The 25,995-nt window shown below is 50.9% G+C and overlaps 1 protein-coding gene and 1 long non-coding RNA gene across 3 annotated transcripts in view; both read right to left on the reverse strand.

Moving 5' to 3' along the window:
* Nucleotides 1-25,995, reverse strand: part of SPSB4 (splA/ryanodine receptor domain and SOCS box containing 4) — a 78,586-nt gene that overhangs the window by 28,930 nt on the left and 23,661 nt on the right. The gene's annotated exons all lie outside the window — the stretch shown is intronic.
* On the reverse strand, nt 3-1,275 carry LOC115292199. 2 transcript variants are annotated; one of them, XR_003908852.1, is made up of 3 exons: nt 1,175-1,275; nt 389-1,087; nt 3-118 (listed from the first exon to the last, which is right to left on the reverse strand). It is a non-coding gene; the product is annotated as an uncharacterized LOC115292199 (long non-coding RNA). The 2 variants fall into 2 exon arrangements; XR_003908851.1 differs by having other exon boundaries at nt 389-1,275.

The following is a 25,995-nucleotide window of genomic DNA, read 5'->3' on the forward strand; positions in this document are numbered from 1 at the left end:
ACTAGGATTTCAGTTAATTTAAAAGAGAATCATGAGGCCTTTCACTGCACTGGAAAGGCTCTGAACGTGTGGCTGGAGAAGCATTCATAGAGAAAAGGGCCTGGAGCTGGGGCATCGCCTGTAACAAAGCAGAATGAATTTACAAGCATCCCTGAAAATGCTTTTGGGAAATCCTAAAAAGTCTCTGGTGAGCAAGGGCCGGTGGATGGAAATGAATAGTGCAGAACCTATTATGATTAATTTAAGATGAGCATCGTCATTGATGCCTCCCATGTTTAGTGTGCTGTCTGCTGTTTAGCTTAAGGGAAAGGAAAAAATATTCATAGGGTGGACAGGACCTGCGTGTCCATTCTTTGGGGAGTATAATACAGGTAATGATAAGAGGTACCTGGCAGGGATCACTTCTGTGTGCCAAAGCTGTGCGGGGCAGTTCGTATCCACTGTATGATTTAATGGTCAGGAGAACTTTGACAGGTGGGATCTATCTTCGTTTTCCAGATGAGAAGACAGAGGCTCAGAGAGGTTGAACAGTGCAGCCACGAGAACGGAGGAGCTGTGGCAGAGCAGGGCTCTACCGCTGGTAGCTGGACTCCAAAGTCTCTGCTCAGCTGCAGAGTGAGGTTCTGGGCGGGTGGGTCCTGGTGAGCAACCCCCAAATAGAAGATGCAGTGCTGCTGTGGAAACAAGGCTCCCAGCCTCTAGTCCGGCCGAGTCTGATTCGCCAAGTGTTTAGGCAAGTGGTCCCCAGTCTCCCCACGTGGGCACCTGCAGGGGCGAGGAAGGGGAGGCAGGCCACTACGGCACTCGGGCCAGCCCACTGAGGGCTGTGGCATCTCTAAGGTGATGGCAGTCGGGCTCTAAGGTCCCCCAGCCTTCTCCAAAGGGGTTGTTCCACTGCCAGCCTAGAAGGTCTGGAGGGCATGTTTTAGGGCCAGGGTCATCCACCTGTGACAACTTCCACCTCTTTGTCTACACTTGCACAGCTGCAGGTTTCACGAGAAGCCAGGCCTCTACCTCCTTGAAGTTATGTTCCCTGTGTGGTCATCGTGCGTCTCCAACACTAGTGGAGTAGCTACAGGGCTTGAGCCTGAAAAGCGGAGGCCTCTGACTATTTCACAGGGACTCTGTTGGGTTTATGCAACAAGCATTCCCCAGAGAGCTACCTGCTAGATACCTGCAAGGGTACTCTTGCCTTCTCTCACTAGGCTCCAGACCCATGGCCAGGGCTGCTAAGTCCTGGGATCCAGGATGCTCACTCTACAGGCTGTGCTCCTCCTTAACCTTGGCCCCACCTGTTGAAACCATTGTGATGCATCTTTCTGAGCACATGGAGGCCTTTGTGTCACGTTGATTGAGCAGATGAGCCTTCCCCTATGTATTAGTCTGTTTGGTCTGTCCTAACAAAGTGCTACAGACTGGGTGGCTTAAGCAACAGACCTATGGTCTCACAGCTCTGGAGGCTGGGAGTCCAAGATCAGGGTGTCTGCACGGTAGGATCCTTCTAGGGCTGCGCCTCTCCCCTAGCTTCCGGTGGTTTGCTGGCCATCTTTAGTGGTTCTTGGCTTGTAGACTTGTACCCTGATTCCTGCCTTCTTGTTTACACGGTGTTCTCCTTGTTGCCGTGGCTGGTTCCCCCCTTTTTATAAGTACACCAGTCTTACTAGATTAGAGCCCACTCGAGGGACTTCATCTTAACTTATTACATCTTATTGTATCTGATTTCCAAATAAGGTCATATTCTGAGGTTCTGGGCATTAGGGCTTCAACATACAAATTTTAGGGGAACACAAGTAGGCCTATAACACTGTTTACTTTAAGCAAGGTCTTAAAGATGAGGGCTACTAGGGGAGGACGAGACCAGCCCGGCAGCTGGCACCTCTGCAGAGCCAGGCAAGAAAGAGAGAGACATATGTGCAAAAGGCAGCAGAGGGGCAGAGCCAAAGGACAATGACCCTGCCAGAGACTCGTGACTTCTTGGGACTGGGCAGAAACCAGTCAGAACAATACTGAACCCATGCCCCACAGTGGTATACTTTACAACAGTCTCTGGCAGAGGGGATTCTAGAAGAAGGTAGACATGGGCTCCACTGGACTTGAGCTCAGGAGACCCCAGACTCAGCCCCAGCACTAGCCCATTCTGATGCTACAATCTCTTGTTCTGAACGAAGTCTGAGTTGACAATAAAATATCTTCTTGACAACACTAGCAACCAAGCTCACTTAATAGAAATCTCCTCTAAGGAAATAGTACCCTAATCTTGAGATTCTACAAGGCACTAACCAACCTTCAACACTTTAACATATATGTGTTTCATTAATTAGATAAACCCTTTCTGGAAAATCAGTTGGCACTCAGTCAGTATCAGCAACCCCCAAAACAGTTCATATTCCTTGACCTATTGTTACTCCTAACGCTCTACCGTGCTGATATAAAAACAGAGGGCAGCTGGTATAGGTAAAAGCATTCATTGCAATGTTACTTAGAAGAGGGGAAAAGTTGGAAACAAATGTATAAAATAGAGGACAGTTAAATTATGATATGATTAAATGGTGACATACTTTTTAGTTATTAAAAACTATATTATACCATCAACACCACCAGTACGTATCACTGTTTTGGAAGTGAAAGAAGAGAAAGAAGGCAAAATTGTCGTTGTCTGCCGATGGTTTGCTTGTCTACCGATAACACCCAGGAGAACCAAAAGAGAACGTTCGAGAGAAATAAGAATGCACTGAGGCAGAAAATTACTGGTCATCAAAACCCAACAGCTTCCCTGTAGACATATAACAAGTTGGGAAATATAATGGCAGGTAGGATTGCTTCCATAGTAACAACAAAAAAGATAAAATACTTAGAGATAAACACAACAAGAAATGTGTGAGGCTTGTAAGAATAGAACTATAAATCACACTAAAGGACCTCACAGAAAACTTAAATAAGTGGAGAGACATATTTTATGCACGGTCTGCAGTACTAGATGTCAATTATCCCCTACAATGATCCATAGATGTAGTATGATCTGGACTAAAATACCAATGGGATTTAGGAGGGACCTTACTAAAATGATTAAAGTTTATCAGGAAAAGTAAACACAAAAGAAGAAACAGAATAATGCAAAAATAAGGAATAATGAGGCAGGGGTAGTCCTACAGGCTAGTAAAAGAGATTTTTAATCACTGCATCACAGTAGCTAAAGCCATTTGGCACTGGAGAAGGTCTAGACACATAGTGAAATGCTGCACTTCTCCAGCAATCGGTGAGCCTACCCCGCTGCTGGGTGAGAAGACGGTCCTGGTGGGGAAGAAGGGCCATGGATCCGATAAGCAGACAGACCTGGGCTGGACTCACAGCCTGTGTGGCCTTGGATGCCTGTGGTACCTGCCCCGAGCCTATTTTTATTTCACACGAGTATGGTAAGGTAAAGGTAACGAGCGGGGAGTCAGATGTCACGGGAACTCATTGAAGAGGCATGATGATGGTCCGTAATTTACCATTTTTTAGTTTAAAATTATTTAAATGACTGGATTGTTTTAATTATTTTAAGTTGTTGAATTTAACTTCTGGATATTACCACCTTGCCACCCAGTCAGAGGCTCATCGGCCTTCTTCCCTGCCGCACCAGCCACACCCCAGCGCTCTCTGGTCCTCCCTTCTGAGTGTCCTCGAGCCCATCTCTCCTCCTCCAACCGAGAGGAGGCCTGGCTCTCTCTCCACAGGGAGACAAGCAGAAAGTCAAAGTGGAGGCCTTCGGAGATATTCCCAAGAAAGGATCAGGACAATAGGAAATGTAAGTCTTTGGAGAGAAATGTGAGCAGTGTCAGAAACAGTCTCTATTGCTAGAAAGCCCCTGTTACGGGCCCAGGATAGTATTATTGAAGATCATCCCATCCCCAGGCTGGGCAAGAACAGAGAGAATGGTGGACATGGAGGAATCAGCATGGTGGGTCCAAGGGCCAACAAAGGCCCTGGCCTAACTTCAGGGATGGTGTTAGGGCTGAGGGACCTCGGGTCACCCCGGGGCTTGGGAGCTGATGATGGAGGGTCCCAAATGCAGGCTGAATGGCCTGGTCTAGTTCCAGCTCCAACACAGAATCTCAAGAAAGGATGGAACAAAAAGAAATGGTATTTCAGGGTGATGAGTCTGGAAGCCATGTATAAAAGGCACCAGACTGAGGACAGGGGACCCAGAGACAGCAGATTCAGCCAGGATGCTGATGCAGCTGACCTGGAAAGCACGAGGAAATGACAGTCCTGTTTAAACCATGCAACGTTCCAGCCACAAGGCTCTGGATTACAGATTTTCCAAGATCCTTAAAATATGTTTGAGATTGGGGTAAATGTATTGGTCCATTTATTGGCAAACTTATTGAAAGAAAGCTGCAAAACTGAAGTTAATATATTTAATTAAATATCTACCCTAGAAGAAGAGCATTATGTCAATAAGTCAAGTGCAACACAAGGGAACTCACCACTACACCTTCATTATGTTTAACAAAGGACGCTGTAAGTTTCTTTAAATTAATTTATTTAAATTCAAGTCAGTTAACATACAGTGTAGCCCTGGGTTTCAGTAGCAGAACCCAGTGATTCATTACTTACATCTCACACCCAGCGCTCATCACAACTAATGTCCTTCTTAATGCCCATCCCCCATTTAGCCCATCCCTCCCATCCCCTCCTGCAACCCTCAATTTGTTCTCTGCATTTAAGTCTTTTATGGTTTGCCTCCCTCTCTGTTTTTATCTTATTTTTCCTTCCCTTCCCCTATGTTCATCTGTTTTATTTCTTAAATTCCACATAGAAGTGGGAAATCATATGATATTTGTCTTTCCCTGACTGACTTATTTTGCTTTAAGGGTGTTATAAGTTTTAATGTGTTTGTTATGATGTTACCACATATGTAAGAAGCACAAGCTGGAAATGATAGATGACACCCAGGATGGAACTAGAAACCCAAATGATCCACACACTCCAGGAAATTTGGCATAGCGCAGTAAGACGGAACCTAGCAGGGTTTCCTATAAAGTCTTGCTTTTAAGCCTTGGAAATAAATCCAGCTGGCAGGACAGGGAGAGCTGGCCTGGCAGTGTATTCTGTGAAACAGAATAAGCTCCCTGAGACTGGACAATGTGAGCTGGCTTCCTAGCTAGCTGAGACTAACAGAGGCTGCATCAAAAGCAGTATGAGGTCCAGATGCAGGGAGGTGAGGGCTCACTCTGATGTTTGTTGGAGAGGCTCTGACTATCTGCCTCCTTGCTACCTACCTATCATTTGCTGGCTCATGAACTCATTTAGCTGCTTCCCCCTATAGTCCTGGATGGTCATCACATCCGGGCTTTGGCTCCTCTTCCAGAGAGAAGCCCAGATGCTGCCTCCACTTCTGTCTTGGGTGTCATTTCTACTCCTTCGATGTTTTTCTTATGGTTTTTTCATCCCCAGGCCTAGACTCCCAGCCCAGACTCAGTCACAGAGGTCTTATGGCTGTCTACCAGTTTGGTCCCAAGATCTCCATCCTCATGGAGGACTCCCTCTGTCCACAGTGCCAGCAACCTTCCACCCCCGGTTAGCTCCTGGCCTAGCCTCTGAAGCAGATGGCACTGGAGCAGATGACCTAAAATGTTCCAGGGCGACGGGGCACAAAGGGTCCCTACCCATCCCTGTGTTCCGGGTCCCAGCTGCTTCCCAGGAAGTTTGGGTGGACACAGGCCCTCCCCCATTGATCCCTCTCATTTATGGAGAAAAGTGAAAATCCCCCCTTCCCTCCCCATGTCTGGGGCCCTGCGGACAACAGAGCCAGATGACACCGGGATTTATAGGGGTTTTGACAACATCAAGTCCCAGAGAAGTCTCGGGGGAGCTGGGCAGGGAGCAGGTGGGGGAGCGAGGGATGAATAAGTCTGTTCTGAGCCCCAGGACGGCCTCTTCCATTATGCATTTGTATTCATCCCGTAGCCATGGCGCTCCAGGCAGCGGCCCAAACAATACAGAGCGCACAGCTGTTGAGGAGCTTATGGTCTCAAATTTTCCGCCTCAGAGTAGCCTGGAAATCCCTTCCTGAACATGCCCTCCGCAGTCTCGCCCAGAGCACTCCTCCCCAGGGGTGGTGCAGGGCTGCCTCTTCACCCCCAATGCCCAGCATCAGAGCCCCCTGCCCCGCGCTACCTGGAAACAGGCCAGAGAGGAGCAGAGCCCATTCTTCAGATGGGAACACATACTAGCTATGCCCTGTTGGGGAGCAGGATACACAGGTAGAGAGTCATGTGCTTCCTTAATGGCACTTCTAAGTCCCCCTGGTTCCCTGAGGCCGAAACTGCAGCCACAGGGACCGTGTGTAGGGTGGGGGACGTGGGAATCGTGGGAAGGCGGGCAGGGAAGGGACGTAGGCAGGATGTGTTCTTCATGGCTCTGAGTGAGCCCACCTGAGGATGGGGAAGCTGGGGACTTTACACACCACCCACCAGACTGTGATGGAGGGCGGCTCCCAGGAGACAGCCAGGTGGCACGGCCAGGCGCCCACAGCGGGAAGTCAGGCTGCAGGCGTGGAGGGGACCGGCCAGTCAGTGCTCAGGCCCTGGGAGTGACGGGTCCTTCCTTGACAGGAGTCTCAGTCCTAGTCTGCGGCAGCTTCCTCCTCAGGATGCAATAAAGGGATTTTTACCTGAAAGCCTCTTGTTACAGGACTTTTGGGGTAAGCAGTAAAAAAAAAAAAAAAAGGCCAGGAGCAAATGTAATATCCAGGCACATTCTCTTCAGATCAACCCCCAAATTGCCTCCTCAGGGCACAGAAGTGTGTGGAAGGAACAGCTGTGCAGCTCAGCGCCCCCTGTGGGGGATGCACAGGCCAGGAGCCACCCATGGGTGAGGCTGGCGGAGTCGCTTGCTCCTCAGGACGCCCTGTGGGGGCAGCACAGATCTGCACAGAGCCAGGACACAAATTCAACCACTCACCCAGTTCCCAAGCACCTACTCTGTGCTCTGCCATGGAGGAGGGAGGACAATGCTGGGTCAGGTGGAGAGGGCCGAGCCTGGGGGGCCACAGGAGGAAGAGGAAGATGGACACGAGAGCTGCCCTCAGCCACAGAGGGTGACTACTGTCTTCCAACTGACCCCAAGCTGCAAGACTGCCACAGATATTGTTGTAGAGATAGAATGAGCATGCCTGGCCACCAAACCCTAAAGAAAACCAGGCCAGACCTAGGGGGCATTTGTTAAATGTCGACTAGGTGCTGAGCACCTGGCTGACTTTTCTATAGAGGTCACCACACTAAAGCCCCCCTGCCATCCCAGAGGGAGGTGCTGCTGGCCCCTCTTTCCCCGAAGGGGAAACTGAGGCCCAGAACTTGGCAATGACTCACCCAAGGTCATAGAGAATGTTTATGTGGTGTTAGAGGAGTTGCTCAGGCTCTGGATGGCCAAGGGAATAGGCACATGGCTCTTAGTTCCCGGCTGGTAAGGAAGACCCTTGGCTTCCAGGGTGCATCTCTTGCAGAGGTTGAACTGCTCATAAAAATATATATGTGATAAATATGCATGTGGAAGGAGGGAAGAGGGGACCCCAGCTGAGCCCTGCCTGGCAGCTGGCACACGGTGCTTCCCCAGCAGTGCATGGGGGTAAGGTGGCTCTGGAGATCTGGAAGGTTCCCCAGCTGTGACTAATCCACTGTGGGCCTTACGCCCAGCTTCACCTCTCTGGGCCTCCTCTTTGTCACTTCGGATCAAACATTCTGATGAATTAAATTATACCTCAGAATAGCAGAAGGAGCATGTTTTTGAAATGAGACAGACCCAGGTTTGGATCCTGGCTCTGCCACTTATTAGCCGAGTGACCTTGGGCCAATCTGGTGACTTCTCTGAACCCCAATTACCGCAGCTACAAAGTAGAAAAGAAAGTAACGTCTACTCGGCAGATTTGCTAGGAAGATTTACAATGTGGAAAGTGCCTACCACAATATATGGCATGACTACATATTTTATTATTGTTGTTGTCATTATGGCCAGCTGGCATTTTAAGGTGTAAGTTCCAAGAAGCCTTGATTTCTCCCCACAGACTCTATTATGAAAAAGAACACCTCCATCTCCCTGCGTGACCTCTGCAAATGTTCCCGCATCGCCAGGGCTGCCCCACCCTCTGCTTCCTCCTTTCTTTTCGGAGAGGGGATCCTGACACCTTTCATCTTCATCTCCAGCCAGGTCGGGCTCAGCCCCACCACTATCCCCTGCCCAGAAACCATCATGGACATCTGCCCTGCAGACCGGCAGCCACAGTGTGGCCCACAGCCCCCTCTGAGGGCAGAGGGAGGGAGGCGGAGCAGAAAGAGCCAGAACCCAAGCATAAGACTGGCCTTCAAACAACTGTGTCATCATGGGCAAGTTGCTTCACCTCTCTGAGCTTCTTAAAAAGCGGTAAGCAGCCCCTCTCTGCAGTGGAGCAGGGGTGAAGGAGTCTATAAGATACCAAGTTAACCTGGCCCCAGGAGGGGCTCCTTTCCAGTGGAAGGGGGCATTGTCTCTTCTCTCTCTCAGTGTCCTGGCTGCGTACCCATCCTTGGCTTCCCTCCCTGCTCTCCCTGGATCAGGGAGGTGCGGGTGGGGTGTCTGTTCCAATGCAGTCAGCAAGCCTGGGAGGCCCTTGGTGCAGGAGACTGAGCCCCTGTGCCCAGTGTCCTTCCAGCTCATGGGCCAGGACACTGGCAAAGCCACAGGCTGCCTGAGCAGGGTCTGGCTGCCCCGAGTTCCTCTGGCAGAATCTAGCTGTCTCTCAGCTTCAAGCCTCACCCCTGGTGCCCAGGGGCACACAGAGGTACTGGCTGTATCAACAATGGAGTCCTAAATGGTAGTAGATTCTAATCAGTACTTTTTTTTTTTAAGTTTGTTTTAAAAGCACAAGAAGGGGAGTGGCAGAGAAAGAGGAGAGACAAGATCCCAAGCAAGCTCCATGCTGTCAGCTCAGAGCCCAATGCAGGGCTCAAACCCACAAACCGTGAGATCATGACCGAGCCAAAACGCCTAACCAACTGAGCCACCCAGGCGCCCCTCTGATCAGTACTTCTTGACTGACCCCTTGTCCATGGTTGAGAGTAAATGTGATTATTGAAGGAGAAGGGCTTTGGTTGAACATATGTAGGTTGATTTCACTCTGAAAGTCTTCCTTTAGTTTGCTGATAGCGTTCCTGCTAATAATAATCAAGTCACCACCTACTATTTATCAGGCCCTGTTTTGTGCCATTCACTCTATATGTTATTTCTAGTCCACAAACAATGCCAGGAACCAAGGGTGATACCCTCCCCTGCACCTTACAGAAGAGAGAGCTGAAGCTCAAAGGGGTACAATAACTTGCACCAGGTGCCCAGCTGGACATAAAGGAAGTCGAGATTTGAACCCAGCTCAGCTCGACCCAGGGCCAGGCCTCCCCTAAAACCTCCCATGCCTTTAACTCGGGGTTCACAGCTTCTTCCAGAGTTGGTTCCCTGCTGCGCTGGGAGACGCACTGACACTGGGGAGAGCAGTGCTCCGGGCTCAGCAGGTTTCGCTGAGTAGAGCTGTATGTGAATGAGCTCTACTGCCTCATTGGCTTTGAAAATGGAAGGTGTCTGACAGAAGTCACCCTGCCCTGTCACCACCTCCATAGGGTTCAGGTGTGTCCCTGGCCATTTAGCATGAGCCTGGGCCACTAGTACCATCGCTGGGGAGCACTGCCACTGGGGCTTGTCCTGAGTAAAGCTGGCATCCACATTCTCACTGGCGAGAAACACCTGTTCTACTCAATCAAGTCATTTGTCAGCCTTAACAGTCTGCAGTGGGAGGATCAGAGAAGCAGGGTTGGGGGGTCCGCACAAGCTCTGGCTCTGTCACTAGCGTGGTGGAAAGCTGAGCACCTCCCTTAACCTCTGTAAATCCCAGGTTCCTCATTTGCTACATGGGGATAATGATGATGTGTCTTATTGCTCGGGACACTTTTTTTTTAATGTTTATTTATTTTTGAGAGAGAGGGGCACAGAGTGTGAGTGGGGGAGGGGCAGAGAGAGAGGGAGACCCAGAATCCCAAGCAGGCTCCAGGCTCTGAGCTGTCAGCACAGAGTCCGATGTGGGGCTCGAACCCATGAACCGTGAGATCATGACCTGAGCCGAAGTCAGACACTTAACAATTAAGCCATCCAGGCGCCCCTCTTAGGATACTTTTGATGGTCAAAAATAACAAAGCTGAAGCACCTGGCTGGTCTCAGTAGAGCATGCAACTCTTGATCTCAGGGTTTTGAGTTCGAGCTCTACACTGGGTGCAGAAATTAGTTCAAGGAAAAAAAAATAGAAGCTAGATTTGAAAGTTAAAAAGCATTAATAAGAGGCATTATGCCTGTTGAGACCATCATTTCTCATTAGTAACAACTATTTCTATCATTAAAACAGCTTGTGTCTATGGTACTTTTATGTGTATCCTTTATTATGAAATGTTTAATATATACATAACACAGGCATAGTCTCACATGATCTCTACAGCAGCCCTTATATGCGATTCTAGCTTCGATTCCCATTTTACAAAAGGAGAAACTGAGGCCTGGTTTCTAAGCGTCACAGTACCCAAGGACTTGGTCTGGGACCTCTTCCCTCCAGTAGGGGCACCCATTCCCCAGGGGATGTCACACTGTGTCGTGGCCATAAAAGCCATCTGCATGCTGGACTCTCCCCTGCACCCCGTATGCAACTCCCTACACAGTACGTCCTCTCCAGTGTCCTGTGGGCATCAACCCCACATGTCCAAGGTCCGGCTCCTGACCACCACCCAGCCAATGGTCTTCCTCACCTCAGTTAATGGCGCCTCCACTCCTGCAGATGCTTGGGCCCCAAACCTGGACATCATCCCTGACTCCTTGACTCTTCTTCTTTTCTCACCCACTCAAGCAAATCCCATTGGAATTTTCAAAATATATCCAGCATTCAGCTACCTCTCATCACCTCTTCTGTTACCTTCCTGGTCCAGGCCACCAGCATCTCTCACTTGTATTATAGTAGCCTCCTAAGTGGCCTCCATGCATCTACCTGGCCCACCCTACAATCTATTCTCAAGACCACAGTGAAAGCAATCCCACTAAAACCTAAGGCAAATCATGTCGCTCCTCTTCCGAAGAGTTGGTAGTGACACCCAACCTCACTTAGAGAAAAAGTCAAATGTCATATGATCTGCCTACCTTGTGCCTAGATCCTCTCTGGCTTCATACCCTGCTTCTACACCCTTCAGAGCACATGTGCCTCAGGGCTATTGCACCTGCTGTTACTGCTGCCTGGATGGCCCTTCCCACACACGCCCACTGGGCTCACTGCTGCTCCTGTTTCAAGTTCTTTACTCAAATGTCTCTTTCTCAACAAGGCCTCTCCTAACACACTCTAGCCCTTTCCTGCTTTACTTCTCTGCACAGCACTTACCACTAGCTAACATTTTATTCATTTATTGCCTGGTTGTCTGTCTCCACCTACTAAACAGAAGCTTCACGAGGACAGTTTTTTGTCCATTTTGCCTGTGCCATTTGCATGCCAAGTGCCTACTAGTAATTGTCACATAGTAGGTGCTCAGTGTGTGCAGAATAAATGAATTTTTTAAAAAAATGACTTGCCCAGAGTCACACAGTAAAAAAGCTGGGGTTTTTAATTCTGGGCTGACCCTAATGTGTATTCCCAATCCAGGGGGCAGGCAGAGAGAGAGAGAGAGAGAGAGAGAACTGTTCTGTTTATACCTTAGTTTACAAGCAGTCTGGACAGGGGGCAGGAGCTGGGAAAGGAGCAGGTAATTGTCTGTCACTTCAGACAAGTATTCATGAGTGTTCCCAACACCCTTCCACCCGACACACAAATGGGTACACTCATTTGGTCAGCTGCTCTCAAAAAAAGCAAAGAGAGCAATTCCAAAGCAGGCTCTAAAGTAACTTTCCCAAGGTCACCCAGCTGATTAGTGATAGAGCTGTCAACACTCACAAATTCTGGAACGATTTCTGGGAAATCCCTGAAAATTGGTTCTTCAAAGATAACCAGCTTCTGACAAATTCCCCAAAGAAGGAGGTAAGGGCTTCTGTCCAAATGCGTCCATCATCTCCTCTATTCCTGACCCTAACTAAGGCTACTGGCAGACACAGGCCTGCTTGTGAAGGTCGTGATAAAAGAATCGTTGCAGTCGAGGAAAATGTCAGGCCGAGGCATGAGAAACACCACATCTGCTCCCTGGCCTACCTCCCCCATGCCCTCTCTCTCACCTCCACACCTCGACCTGCCTCGCTCCTTTGAGCTCTGCCCCACTTGGCAAACACGCACGTTTCAGGACTCAGAGGTCCCGCTCTCTGCAGAGACCTACCCTATCTGCTCTCTGTGCCCCCTCGGTGCCCTTTCTCCGCATTCTGAGGTCTGTGGGAAACTGCAGCCCTCACCGACTGTTCCACTTACGCCGGGCAAATGGACTGGGCCATGCAGGCCTCTCTCTGCAGCTGCAAAGCCCGGCCAGGATCTGTCCAAGGGGAAGCAGAGAAGGCTTAGCCAGTGTTTGGACAGTGAACACGACCTACTGGATGAGGACGAGGATTTATCACACACTCCCCTTCCTTGAGGACCTGTAACCTCTTGCTGGGATTGGTCCCATCCTTGGGGGACCTGGGTGCCCACAATAAGCAGGATCAAGGCTGCCCGGAAGGGCTGCTAGGTACACACACTGGCACCTGAAACTCCCCCTGCAGTGTTTCACTGAGTCACAAAGGAAGCAGGTTGCAGAATGGTCAGTACAGTTTGGTCCCATTTGCACTTTGTGAAAAAGCAAGTGCACACATCAGTATTTAGCTGGGGATACAGACATGCTTGCATATACCCAGAAGATGTCTGATAAGCTCTTTCAGAAATTGGTCAGTGTGGGCTTGTCTTGGTACAACAGGGAAGGGAGGAAGACAAGAAAGGGTATGGTTTTTATTTTTGTTTTTTTAAAGTTTATTTATTTTGAGAGAGGGGAGCAAGCACGAGCGGGGAAGGGCCAGAGAGAAAGGGAGAGAGAATTCCAAGCAAGTTCTCCACTGACAGTGCAGAGCCCAATGTGGGGTTTGAACTCATGAACCACGAGATCATGACCTGAACTGAAACTAAGAGTCAGACACTTAACCAACTGAGCCACCCAGGCGCCCCAAGAAAGGGTATGTTACTGAGCTCACACAGATGGGGGCAACTGGGCTTATGCTCTTAGGACGGTCTGAGAAACTGTCAGTCATACTTCAAAGCTGTCCTGGAGGCTGGGGGGCCGAGGGCATTTATCCCCTGATGCCTCTCCTCACAGTGGTTGAGGGGTACACGGGTACGTCCAGGTTGTAGTTGCACCCAGCAGAGGGGCCGCCTGCAGCTCAGGACAGAGTAGAGCAAACAGAAGTGGATAGAAGGGACCACAGAGCCAAGGCAACAGGCCCTGGGAATGCCAACCACAGTGGCTCTGAAACCCAGTGGGCTGGGGGAGGAAGCATGGGCACCCCAAGAGTCTGCTGTGAAATGAGGATGGATGGAGAGCACTTTTTATATCCCTGTGTAGGTGTTGATTTATAAGACATGTTGAACACAAAGAAACAGGAAATCTACCCCTCTTACTGCCACCTAGAAGTAACCTTGGATAATCCGTTTGGAATATAGCCTTCTAGCATTAGTTTTTATAGTGTGGACTTACATTCATGTTGTACCTGTGGATTTACATATGTATCACTTCGTGCCCTCTTTATGTTTCCCTTAACACTGGCAACATCGTCCTTTGAAGCTGGTGCTCACAGCCTCTGCAATCCAGGGCCAGAACCATTTCCAAGACGGACTAGAAGGAGTTTCGGGTCCTAGTGGAACTCAGAGAGCAGGGAGACCCCAGGAGGCCAGCTCCCCACCTCACGGTGCACAGTGGATTTATCACTCTGACTCTGTGGTCCCAAGCTATTAAACACAGTGCTGCCTAAACGGCCAACAGGGCTTTAAATCTCTGCTCCAGGGTCACTTCCATTTTCCTGCTCACTGAGCACAACCAAACTTCTGCGTCCTAAAGAAAAGTCTATTCCTTGGGGTTGTAAACACAGAAGCCTCCCACCACACCCACTCCTACCACAGACAAGGCAGCATCTCCTCAACTGCTGCTCCCCGTCCCACTCTGCCTCCTCCCTGCCCACAGCAGCCCTGATGGGCAAGGGGAAGAGGAGGGCCCTGACCTTGGTACTTGGCTTTGGGCTCAGGTCTAGCTCTGCTGCCCCCTGGCTGTACAACCTCAGGCAACCCATTTCACCTCCTGAGTCTCTGCTTCCTCATCTGGAAAATGGGCATGCCACACGCACTTCCCAGATCTCTGAGGATCAAACAAGGTCGTACTATAAAGCAGCTGTCACAGGTCCCGACATTGTTGGGACCCAGACACTGGGGCTCCACCAGCACACCCTAGGCTTTTCGCCCCCTGCAGGGTCTGTCTGCTGAGTTACCTCCCCATGCGCCCTGCTCCTGCTCCACTCTCCAATCTTATCTGCACAAAGTCCACAGTGTCTGCCATCCTGCCACGTACTGCAAGTTCCCCAAAGATGTGGCTTTTTTCGTGCCCCCTCCAGCCCCTCCCTTAGATCCCCTTGCCTGCAGCTAGAGTCTAAACACAATTGGGAGATCCAGGCCTGCCTTAGCCCAGCCCCACCGCCTTCCATGCCTGTCACCCAACCACAGACAGTGAGGCAAGGACAACCCACCTCTGAGGCAGGCCCAGGGAGCTCGACCTCTGAGTTAGGGACAGGGTCCTGAGCGCAAATCCGACTACACTGGCTCAGAAGCCCTGGTCCCCCATTGTGCATCCTCCAGGGGCAGCTGTCCCGGAAGCTCTGGGCACCCTCCACCCCCGGCCCTTCCCTACTTAATCCCAGGGCCTGCTCCTCTTTACATTCCCAAGCAAGACAGCGCAGGATCTGGGTCGGTTCACTCAGGAAGTCAAACCTCAGCTTCGTCTCTCACCAGCTGGGTGACCTCGGGCAAGCACTGCGGCCTCAGCTGCCCCGGGGAGGAACGTTAACAGCAGCCTAGATCTATAGTGTTTTTAGGTGAAGGAGCTGTTGACAGAGCCTGGGTCACAGTCTCATTATTGTAATCCTCACCATAGTTCAGACTTATCATGTGTCCTATGTGTCACTTTACAGTTATTCTGGCACCAATCCTCAGGCTGCAAGGGAGGTCACGTTATCCTTATTTTACAAATAAGGAAATGGCAGAGGAGTAATTACCCAAAGATGGTGCTCTTTGGAGCAGCAACCTCTTACATGCACACATCATGTGCCAGCTCTAAGCCCTTTCTGTATATTATCATATGGGTGAGCCTCACAACAGCTTTGCAAGGTGGGTGCTATTATTATCATCCCCATTTCACATAATTAAACCAAGGCACAGAAAAGTTAAGTAACATATGCAAGGTCACACAGTCACACAGTGACCAGCAGCAGAGCCAGGATTGGAACCCAGGCAGTTTGAGGCCAGAGCCTATGCACCCATCAGCCATCCTCTGTGTCTCTTCCCTGCTTTGCCCTCTCTTAGCTCATGTGATTCTCCCAAGAGCCTCTCAAAGTAGCTAGTATTAGCTAAGGAAAGTGGGGCTCTGACACACAGCAGGTATGAAATTAAACCAGGAGACAACGTATTTCCAGCTGTGAAAATAAAATGGCTCAAAACTTGCCTCAAATTCTTTCTGTATTATTACATTCTGGAAGTCCTCTCACTGAGGAATGAGGCTGCAGTTATTTAGGGACATTGTTATTTCTTTCTTGTCCTCCTAGTCCATGCTCTTACTGCACAGACTATTCTGTGCAAATCCAGGCTTACAGAAGGGCAATGGATGCCTTAAGGAGGTGGTAGATCAGAAACAAAATCAGACTGCAGAACACCAAGAAACCCTTTGCCTAGAATTCTGCTCAGCTTTGGGGCTTTGGAGCGTAGACTGGCCATGTGCCTGGCTCTGTTTGCAGGAAGTGCACCAAACACCATGGGAATCCCTGGGGAGAGGACCTTCTGGCAGTAAGCCAACATGGGAATGCATGCTAATTGGCTCCATGCCCACAATGAAGGGAGGCATTATTAACCTCCAGTGTTCTTTCCCACAAAGGCAAGGTAGGGCCTCAGGATCCTTTGCAGAAGAACAGTACTACAGGCAGCACCTACTGATCAGAACTACATTTCTCATCTTCCTTGCAGCCAGGAGTGGTATGTGATACCATGTTGAGCTATAAGCAGAAGTATGGTATGGTATTTCTGAGACTTTTTTGTTTTAAGAAAAAGAGTGTGCCCTCCTTCACCTCTTCTTTGGTCCAACTGCCTGAAGTGTGCATGTAAAAGCTGGAGCTCTGGCAGCCCTTCTGGACCATACAGTATCTTTGGGAATGGAAGTCACAAGCTGAGAAGGTAGGGTCGCAGGCAGAAAGAACCTGGGGCACTGACCACCTCATGGAGCCTCACAACATCTTTGGACTGCCTGCATCCTGATTTATCTTAAATGAGAGAGAAATGAATCTCTCCTCTTGTTTAAGCCTACATTATTGGAAACACAACCAGACTGAATTCATCCCGATACACCTCTAGTCTCCCTGAACCCCTCCATGTAGACTCCCAGTGTGCTAGACAGTGTGTAGGACCTGAATCTATCAAGCTGCTTCACACCCCATGCCTGTCCTGCCACATGCTATTCCTCTGTCTGAAGCACACCCCCCTTCATTTGGCACACCAACTCATCCTTCAAAACTCAGCTTCAGTGCTTCTCCTGGGGAAGCTCTCCTAGATTTCAAGGTCATAGTACATCCACCTCTGAGTTCTCACAGTGCTCTGGGTCACCTGCTCAACCATAGCCCCTAACATCTTGTCCTGTAATTATCTCCATCCATAGCTGCCTCTGGGTGCTCCTGATGGTAAGAGCAATGTCCAACCTTCCCAGTGGGCCCAGGCAAAGGAAGCACAGTGAATGTAGAATGAATGAACAATACGGGAGTGAGTGCCTGGAGTGGTCAGACATTCTATGCCATAGCAGCTACAGTAACTGCCGTAGCCAGGGAAGGCTTCCTGGAGGAGAGGTTGACAGTGGCACAGAGCATGCCAGCTGTGGCTATGGAGCCAGGCTACTGTCTGGCCTCGTGTGGCGAAGCAGGCACCACAGACCTTCCAGAGATCTTTATATGGCTTTAATGGAATGTCTCCAAGATAGTCCCTAAGTGTCTCTGAGAGGTCACAGCCCCCAGCTAGAGCCTGGATCACCAATTGGGATTGATTGACAGGGCAGCTGCACGAAGGAGCTCTAAGGCCCTGGGTCAGGCGAGGGAGGGGTCAAGCATTGTTGGAAGCTGAATTACTCTGTGCTGGCGATGTATGGCCATCTGGTTTGGGTCAGAGGTCTCCAGAAACAGGTTTGATTTATAGGCCAGTGCAGCCGCCCAGGCTGCGTGGAGGGGAGGGCACACAGAGGCCAGGGCAGGGGTGTGGGGGAGGAGGACGTAAGGGCCAGGCTGAGGCCCCCTGGAAGGCTGAGCAAGCACCGTGCTTCTGCTCTGGGCCTTGGAGTGCCTCAGGTTGCATTTAATAGAGCAGCATTACAAAAGAAAGATTGAAAAGAACCAAGAAGCCTTTACTGTGTGCCCACTATCCATCTGGGACAGTATCACACGCTGTTACTACTGGGAGAAGAAACAGCCAGCTGAGCTCCATCCAGTGATGCCAGGCCTCGGGCACTGTGCTAGGCGTGTCACACTGGCAGGCTCATTGGCCTCTCTGTCACCCTCCAGCAGAGCCATTATTAGCCACATTTTATAGATGATGGGAACAAAGCAAAAGTGCAGAGGCCCGCAGCCTGGAAGGGTATAGCTCGGATTCAAGCTCAGGCTTTCTGCCCAATTCGGAGCCTTTCCCCTCTGCCCTGAAGGACATCCAGAGGTTCTGGACTTAGTGGAGGGAGAAGTGACAGAGGCCAGAGGCCAGCAAGGAGGAGCCACAGAGAAAGACGTCTGAAGACGGGCCACCAAGAAGGTGGTCGTGCTTTCATCTTTTCTGGGTTACAAACCCCTCAGGCCCTTTCTATCCACCCAAATCTGCTCCAATGGCACAGAATGGCATTGTATACAGACTGAGATCACTAAAGAGGACTTTGAAAATGAAGTTGGCATCCCTCTGAGACATGAGAAAGGAGGGCTTTAGGCAGACAGAGAGGTGGGGCTGGCCTCCCGGCAGGGGGCACAGCATAAGCGAAAGTGTGGAGGTGAAATTTGCTTGGTCTCAGGAATGGGGGCCGTAACTCTTGTGATGGACATTCTGAGACACGGGCTCTGCAGAGGGAGGCCACGCACAGGGTGCATTGCCTTGAGGTGGCCTAAAGAAAGGGGCACAGTGAGGGCCCGTGCTCCCCAAGCCTCTCGCCTGACACAAGACTGAGAACTTGGGGCCCAAGTGGGATCAATGCATGTCCTATGTCTTGTGCCAGACATGCCTGAATAAGAGGGGCACCACCCAGGGTTCTAGTTGGGGTAGGGGATGAGTGGGTAGGACAACAAAAAAACCATAGAGCACAGTTCCCATGGGCTGGGGGAAGCCATGTACCTGGCACTCCATTCCTCTAGCTCCTTGGATACGTATGGTGTCCCCACCATCTAGTGAGGACACTTGAGCCTGGGCGGGGTCCTGTGGCTGGCCCAGGTCACACAGCTCCGCAAAACCTGGCCTTAAATACACATCTAGAGAAGTTCAGATCATCAAGCTAAGGCCAAGCAAGGAAAACAGGGATGCTATAGAGCATAGTGGATGGTTTTAAAATCCTGCCACAGCCCATCATGATCAGAGGGAAGAGGCCAGGAACTAGGAAGGAGGCCTTCAGGATCTCCTGAAAGGGAGCCTTTGAACTTGGAGTCAGACAGATAAGGTTCCAATTCTAGTTCTGGCCCTGTGGCATTTTAGCTTCTCACAGCCTCAGTTTCCTCATCCATGAAATGGGGATGTTAAGATGACCCACACAGGGCCAAAAGGATTAAATGCATCTAGGTGTAAAACATGTGTTTGGGGCTGGGAAATGTCTATCAAATGTTCTTTGACTTATCTTCCCTGCCACATTTGTTGAGAAGTGCACCAGTTCCATGGCAGGAAAGCTGGCCCTGGTGAGGTCCCCTCTGTGTTCTGCATGTCACCAGTGCATGCGAAGCCAGAGCCAGACCTGAGCAATGAACCTGTCTGGGGCTGGTGTGTAGCAGGCGATCCATCATCAACAAGCCACCAGAAATGTCACCTCCCAGCTAGGAATGCAGATGAAAAGCTGATTTCTGTGTGGGGAGGCGGCCCATATGATGAAACTAGACACCAGGCTATTTCCTGCCAAGAGCAATGCACGAGGTGCCGGCAAAGAGCAGCTCTGGCCTTTGACCTCTGCCCTTGATTTGTTTACACACAGTGGGGCTGGGGTCAGAGCCTGAGATGGGCCAGGGGTTCAGAAAATGACAACCAGACCTAGCCAGATGTACGTGTGTGTCAGGGACAAGGAGAGTGTTCAACAGCTCCCAGAGCATGACTACATGTTGCCAAAAGGCCACCGGGTCAGGAGCAAAGGGGACAGCCAGCATGGCCCCCCACCGGCACAGTTCCATTCAACCGTGTGAAGGGAAAGTGCCTGCATGTTCAGGGCTGAGGGGACACGGGAAGAACGTGCTGGTCCCCTTCTCCAAAGAGCCTAGTATCCAGTTGGAAAGGCAAGACAGAGACCTTAAAATCACAACTGAAGCCAGTCTACGATTACAAGTGAACGAACAGGGCTCTGTGAAGCAGTCTCCAACATGATTTGGCCGTACCATCGACAGTGGGCTTTCAAGAGCCTGATTTTAGTTCATCTACATCAAAACCTTCTTTTCTTATTCCTCCCCTTTCACCCATGAGGAAATGGAGGCTCCACGGGTTTAGAAACTTGCCCAAGGACACAGACTAGTAGGGGGGGCGGGGGCTGCTTTCTGATCCTGAACCAGGGAGTCCAGAGCTGTAGTCTCTGCAGCAGCTGCCCCTCCCCAGATGGGGCTCCTGGCCCCTGCTGGTCCCAAACCCTCCTCTTTGGCATTCCTCGCATACCTCTTGTCACTGCACCCCTCCTGGCTCTCCCCACCCAGGACCTTCGACTGTTCTCTAAGGTTTCCTGGTTGTACCCAACACTCCCTGGATGAGCATCTGTGCTGAATCTTCTTCCTACACCCAACCTGCTCAAGCCAGGCCCAGGGGAAAGCTTGCCCTCCTCCTGGCATTGACCCCAAAACAGTTTCAGAATGGGAACAGGGGCCTTGCACATCTGAGTTGTGTTCCCCAGTCCTTCCCCAGGGCCTCGAAAGCAGCGCTGACCACTAGAACTTTGTGTGATGATGGAAATGCTCTGCATGTGCACATCTAACATGGTAGCCACCGTCAACATGTTGCTATAGAGCCCTTGAATGTGGCTGGTGCAACTGAGGCACCAAATTTCTAATTTAACTTTAACTGGTTGAAACTCTGCTGTAAGCAGCTGCCTGAGGCTAACTGGACAGCACAGCAGTGTAAAATGTCGTCATGTGCAGATAGTGTCTCAATATCGGATAGCAAAACAGAACAATGGGGACCCTTTGAAGTCATCTCGTGCAGTCCCATCCTTCAGGCAGTGGAGAAATAAAGGCACAGAGAGGTGAGGTAACTTGCCCAATGTCACACATAGCCGATGGCCAAGCTAGAACGGGCTGAACCAGGTTTTCTGGCTCCAAGTCTAGCATTTTTTCCAGGACCTAACTCCTTCTCTTTTCCACCCAACAGCAGACTCTAGGTAAATCAAGTTCAGCTCAAGAATGCTTTTTTAACTCTCACACATCTGAACAATCCATTTTGCCACAACACCTTGAATAACTGAGGGAAGCTGGTGGCACCAGCCAAAACAGAAACAAAGCCATGTCCCTCCTGGGTGGCTCACCCAGCCTGGAGGTGACAAGCGCCTAAGCCAACAGACATCTGTCTGATCCCTGGAGCTCCACCTGCCAGGGGACAGAAGGGAAAGCAGAGCCTATGTGCTCAGAACCCACCCAGGTGTCCCCCTTCCCAGGGTGCAGCCAAGGACACAGAAAAGCAGAGGGACAGCGGATAGTGGCTGGCCCAGTCCTTGGCCAGAGTGGTGGCTCCAAGCCTTGGGTCACCATACAGCACCCAGATAGGGAAGACCATGAACCACAAATCCGCAGCCATGGCTCACTCAGCAGCCTGAAGGAACGAAGGAACAGTGTGGGGCGGAGACTTGTCGAGGCCCACTTGGGCTTCCCTGCTCTGGAGAGGCCCCTTCTGTCGGCTGGACTGCCAGATGGCTCTGAGTAGACCCACAGAGCCCTGCTGTACTCACACACACACCCCCCTAGGATCTGCTTCTTGAGTAGTGGCAATGTGGAAAAATGAAAGATGGGGTTCGAATCAGCTTTCCCACTCACTGTGCAACCTGGGCAAGGCTCCCAAACTTTCCGGGCCACAATCAACTCATCTGTAAAAATGGAAATGGTAATGCCTACCTCAAGCAAGGCTACCTTCACCAAATTTCCAACAACGTGTCATTTGGTGGAACCAGGAGGCATGTCCCAGTGGAAAAGGAACTTTAAATATCACTTCTTTAAAATAAGGTTGTTTACGACTTTTTAAAAAACAGTGAATCATCTGGGTCTGTAGGACGGGAGAAAATGCCATGGCCTGCAGGCCCCCAAGTCCAGCCTCTGCCAACCCGTCTCCCAGACCTCCCTCTCCCCTGCACCACACCCAGCCTTGCTGGCTGCCCTGTCACTGCAGACTTGAAGCCTTGTGCCCACCAGCTCACTTCTCCAGGTCTTCCCAGGGCCACCTCCACCTCACCAGAGGTGTCTCCGTGCCCATTCCCAGCAGCGCATGGAGACCCCCCTCCCATCATCGTCGCCTGTTGTGCTCATTGAACCACATTTATCTATGTCTAGATGTACCACAGCATTTTTTTTTCCTGTTTCTGTCTCTCCTCCTAAATTGTCATCACAGTACCCCCAGTACCTGGCACACAGGAGATATTTTAAAAAATAGCCGCTGATTGATTGGCTGAATGATTAAAAAAACAAACAAAAAACACCCTCTCTTCTTATGGTCATGGCTCTCCAGCAGACTGAGGCTCCACGGAGAATGGAAAGCCCGCCTGCCTTGCTCACCACTGCAGCCCAGCTCCTGGCCCAGGTCAACACAGGTCAGGCGCGTCACAGACACTGAGTGAAAGGATAAGTCACCTCCTTACACCACAGGATGGACTGGTCCATGGAGGATGGCATGTGGTTGAGGGAAGAGCAATGGCTTATTTATACCGAGATCAAATTCGTGGCTGTGGGCAGAGTGCGACTAATTTTAATTTACTATTCCTGGCTAATTGGAAATGTCTTAGGATTCCCTTCCCCAGAGCTTCAATGGGAAGTTTGTAAGGTCTTTTGTGCAGCTGCCGAAGGAAGAATGTGCTCTTCCCTGGGCCTCCTATCCTGCCCCCAAACCTGCAGGGTTTTCTCACCCTGCCACATGGACCCACAGTTACCCAGTCATTCATTCAATAGAGGTTCACTAAGAACCCACCACGTGCCAGATGCTGGGGACACAAGGGCAAAAGAGATGACCTTGTCTCTGTGGGCGGGGAGAAAAGCAGGGACTCAAGACGTCCTGTAACAGCACCTCCACCACCCCAAAGGTGCGGAAGTGGCACGCGCAGGGACATTCCACGCCTTGGAACCCTGGCTGTGGGACTGAGTTGGGGCAGCACTTCCACACAATGCACCAATCAACCCTGATACCCCTTGGGACAGACACCCCAGGAGGCAGCGAGGGGAGTAAAAGAGCCTCTCCAAACTCAGGCACTCAACACTGACACGTCAGCCACGTGAACTAAGCATCTGCCTCCCTGGTGCTGGAGCCCATGAGAATGATCTTCAGGTGCTCCATGCCTGTTCCATAAAGACTGGGAGCCCGGCCCCCGGTTCTGCCAGGGACCACACTTCCTGATAACCAGTTCCTGTAAATCTGGAACATCACTGCTTGACTACCATGCTCTCTCTCTACAGGACCCTGTGCCCCCCACACCTCACCCGACCCCAGCAGCTTCCTCCACAGGCATTCCAAGCCACTGACTTCCAGCCAGTGCTAAATTGATGGCATGATCAACTGGGAGATTTGTCTCACACACACACACACTGCAGGGTCTACTGATTCTATAGATGAGAGACAGCTGAAATCTGTGGTTTTTACATGCTCCCTGAGGGGTGCTGAGGGGTATCTAGGCAAGTGTGCTAAATGACTGGCTGCCAGACTCCCCACAGTTAAGGGAATCTGCAAGTAGGACCCGACCCAACAACAAACAGCCAATCAGAGGACCAGTGGGACCCTCTGTCTGCACCTGAGGAGAAGCACTGACCCAATCAGAGATTCTCAGGACTTTAAGCAAGACCTAGGAAAATGCTATGCTGGTTAATGGTGAGGCCCAGGAGTGGGTCAGGGTTACAGTCAATGAACACCAAGGGGGCACCCAAATTATGAGGAATCCAGAAAAGATACAGGAGAGGTTGGGAACAGGTGAGTAGGAGGGAGTCTGGGGCAGACATGCCTGAGCACGGTTCCGTTCCTGGACCACTCAGTCCTCACACACTCTTATGCTCATGTCTTTCTTGAGGCAACTTGGATCCTCTGAACTCCAAAGGAGCTGGACTGAATGTCCTACCCTCACTTGGCACTGGCCTCAGATTAGTGGCACTTGGCCATGATTCCAGCTGCTCCCCCCAGACGCTGCCATGCTTAAGGAGATGAACCGGATCCCACATGCCCCTTCCTAGCAAGGCCCAGACATCAGGCAGAGAGCTGTCATCCACCTCACTAAACACCAGAAGCAAACCCGCTCTCACCCCGGGACTCCCTTGCAAAATGCATTTTGAGGGAGAAACATCAACAAATAGGGCGAGATCAGGAACATGGCTGGAGCTCCAAATGGATCAACTCAAACACTTCTACTTAAATGGTTCCAAAGCCAAGACGGCTGTGATATCTTTGCTGGCAGCTCTGACCCCCTGCTGCTCCCTGGTGGGGTCACTGGCCTAGGAGGTGGGAAAGAGGAGGGGCACCAGGTGCCTCATCAGGTGTGGTCCCAGAGGGTCGTGACAGGGAAGCCTGTGCCCCCTGGGGCTCCCAGCAGCTAGGTCACGAAGCCCAGCTCACAGCTCTGTTTATAGAAGTGGCCGCCACTAAGGATGAAGAACTGGGGAGAACCAGCACCCGCAGTATTTTCCAAGCTCACGCTGTCTCGGCTTAATTTCACCCCAAGCAAATAAATCATTAAGGAGGCACCGAGTCTTGGAAGATCTGATGAAGAACAGCCATTAGATGGGACAGCCTTAACTTGAATTATGGAAGGCCTCAGACAAGCAGCCTTATTAGTGTCTGGGCTGGGCTGTAACTCATGCTAACTGCCCCCTTGCCTTAACCAAGAGACACAACTGGGAGGGTTGGCTCCGTCCCCGACCACGGCAAACAAATGCTGCTGCCAGCCTGGCAGGCTGTTTGCTTTCCCCAGTCATTCCAGCACCGTCCTGCAAATCTGCTTAGTCCGTTCATCGCTACCCCTGCAGCACCCGCTCGGCGTCGGCATCCTCCCATGGATACAGGTGAGAATGAACGCAGTCCAGACATCCTGCATTTGGGGGGCTAAAATGCCGCAGCAGTGCATCTGCCAATGCCAGCTTCAGTAAACTCTTCTGCTAACGCTCGAGACCACCAGCAAAGCTGGGAAGGCTCGCTGTGACCCCGTGTGGCCTGAAGGTTAGAGGTGGGGGCGCTGGAGTGGACGCCTGGATTCCTGTTGCAGACGGCTGCCTCCAGGCTTGCACTGCAGGCTCTCCGCCTCCCTCGGCCTCAGGCTCCTCATGTGGGAAGTGGGGTAATGGTAGCTTCTCATCTGTGGGGATTCGATGTGCTAATGTATATAGGGCACTTCCTAGCATGGGGCTGGTGGGGGGGAGGTGTTAAATAAGACGGTGTGATGCATGGGCAGCACCAAGCAGTGTTTGGCCTTTTGTAGGTGCTCAATCAATAACTGTTTAACAAAGAGCCATTTCTATTTGCAGTAATCTTTTCCCAAACAAACCTGCCCTCACGGAAAATTGATGGATTTACTTGTGTGTACATTCCTGGCAGCTGTGTGAACTGGGGTTCCAGGACAGGTAAACTGAGTCAACAGTGGTTGGGGTGGATGAGAACAAGAAGAAAATGGGGCTGGATGGGAAATGAAGAAAATATGCTGAAGGTACAGCTGGAAAGCAGAAGGCTGGAGAGTGTCGGGGGCGAGGCGCAGGTGGGAGGGGTGGTGGGCAGAGCCCGACTTGGTAACACTGGGCTCTGATGGGGGTTGGGGGGGATGTGGGGGATGGGGAACAGGCCAATTCCAACAAATAGGTCAGCACAGACCAAGGCATGGAGGAATACGCAGGTTGGCTTGGCTGCAGGATTGGAGTGGGGGTAGAGAGGTGGACGGTGGGATAGGGGACAAGCCATGCGTGTGGAAGCCTTCTCTTGTGCCCTGCCTTCAGCATGCAGCTGCATGAGCATCACCTAGAGGCCCATCAGAAATGCAGAATCCCAGGCCCTACCCACACCTCTTAAGTCAGAACCTCATTTACCAAGATTCCCCAGCCAACCTGAATGCATGTTAAGGTTTGAGAAGCACTACTGACCACAAGTCTACGGGGTGAGTCCCATCATCAAACCCGCTTTACAGATGAGAATCCTGAGGAACTGAGAAGTTAGGAAATTTATGCCTGTCTCACTGTAAATCAAAGGACCCATGGTCCCTGTGCTGAACTCCCTGCTCTGTGGTCTGATCAGGGTAGGGACAGGGTCTCTGACACGTAGGAGGCACTGGGAACCCATGGAAGGTTTCAACTCTGCCCCAAACTGCAAAGGCCGCTTCTAGGAAGGCATCATTCTCCTCTAAACTC

Source organism: Suricata suricatta, chromosome 5 (assembly GCF_006229205.1).
Source record: "Suricata suricatta isolate VVHF042 chromosome 5, meerkat_22Aug2017_6uvM2_HiC, whole genome shotgun sequence".
NCBI lineage: Eukaryota > Metazoa > Chordata > Mammalia > Carnivora > Herpestidae > Suricata > Suricata suricatta.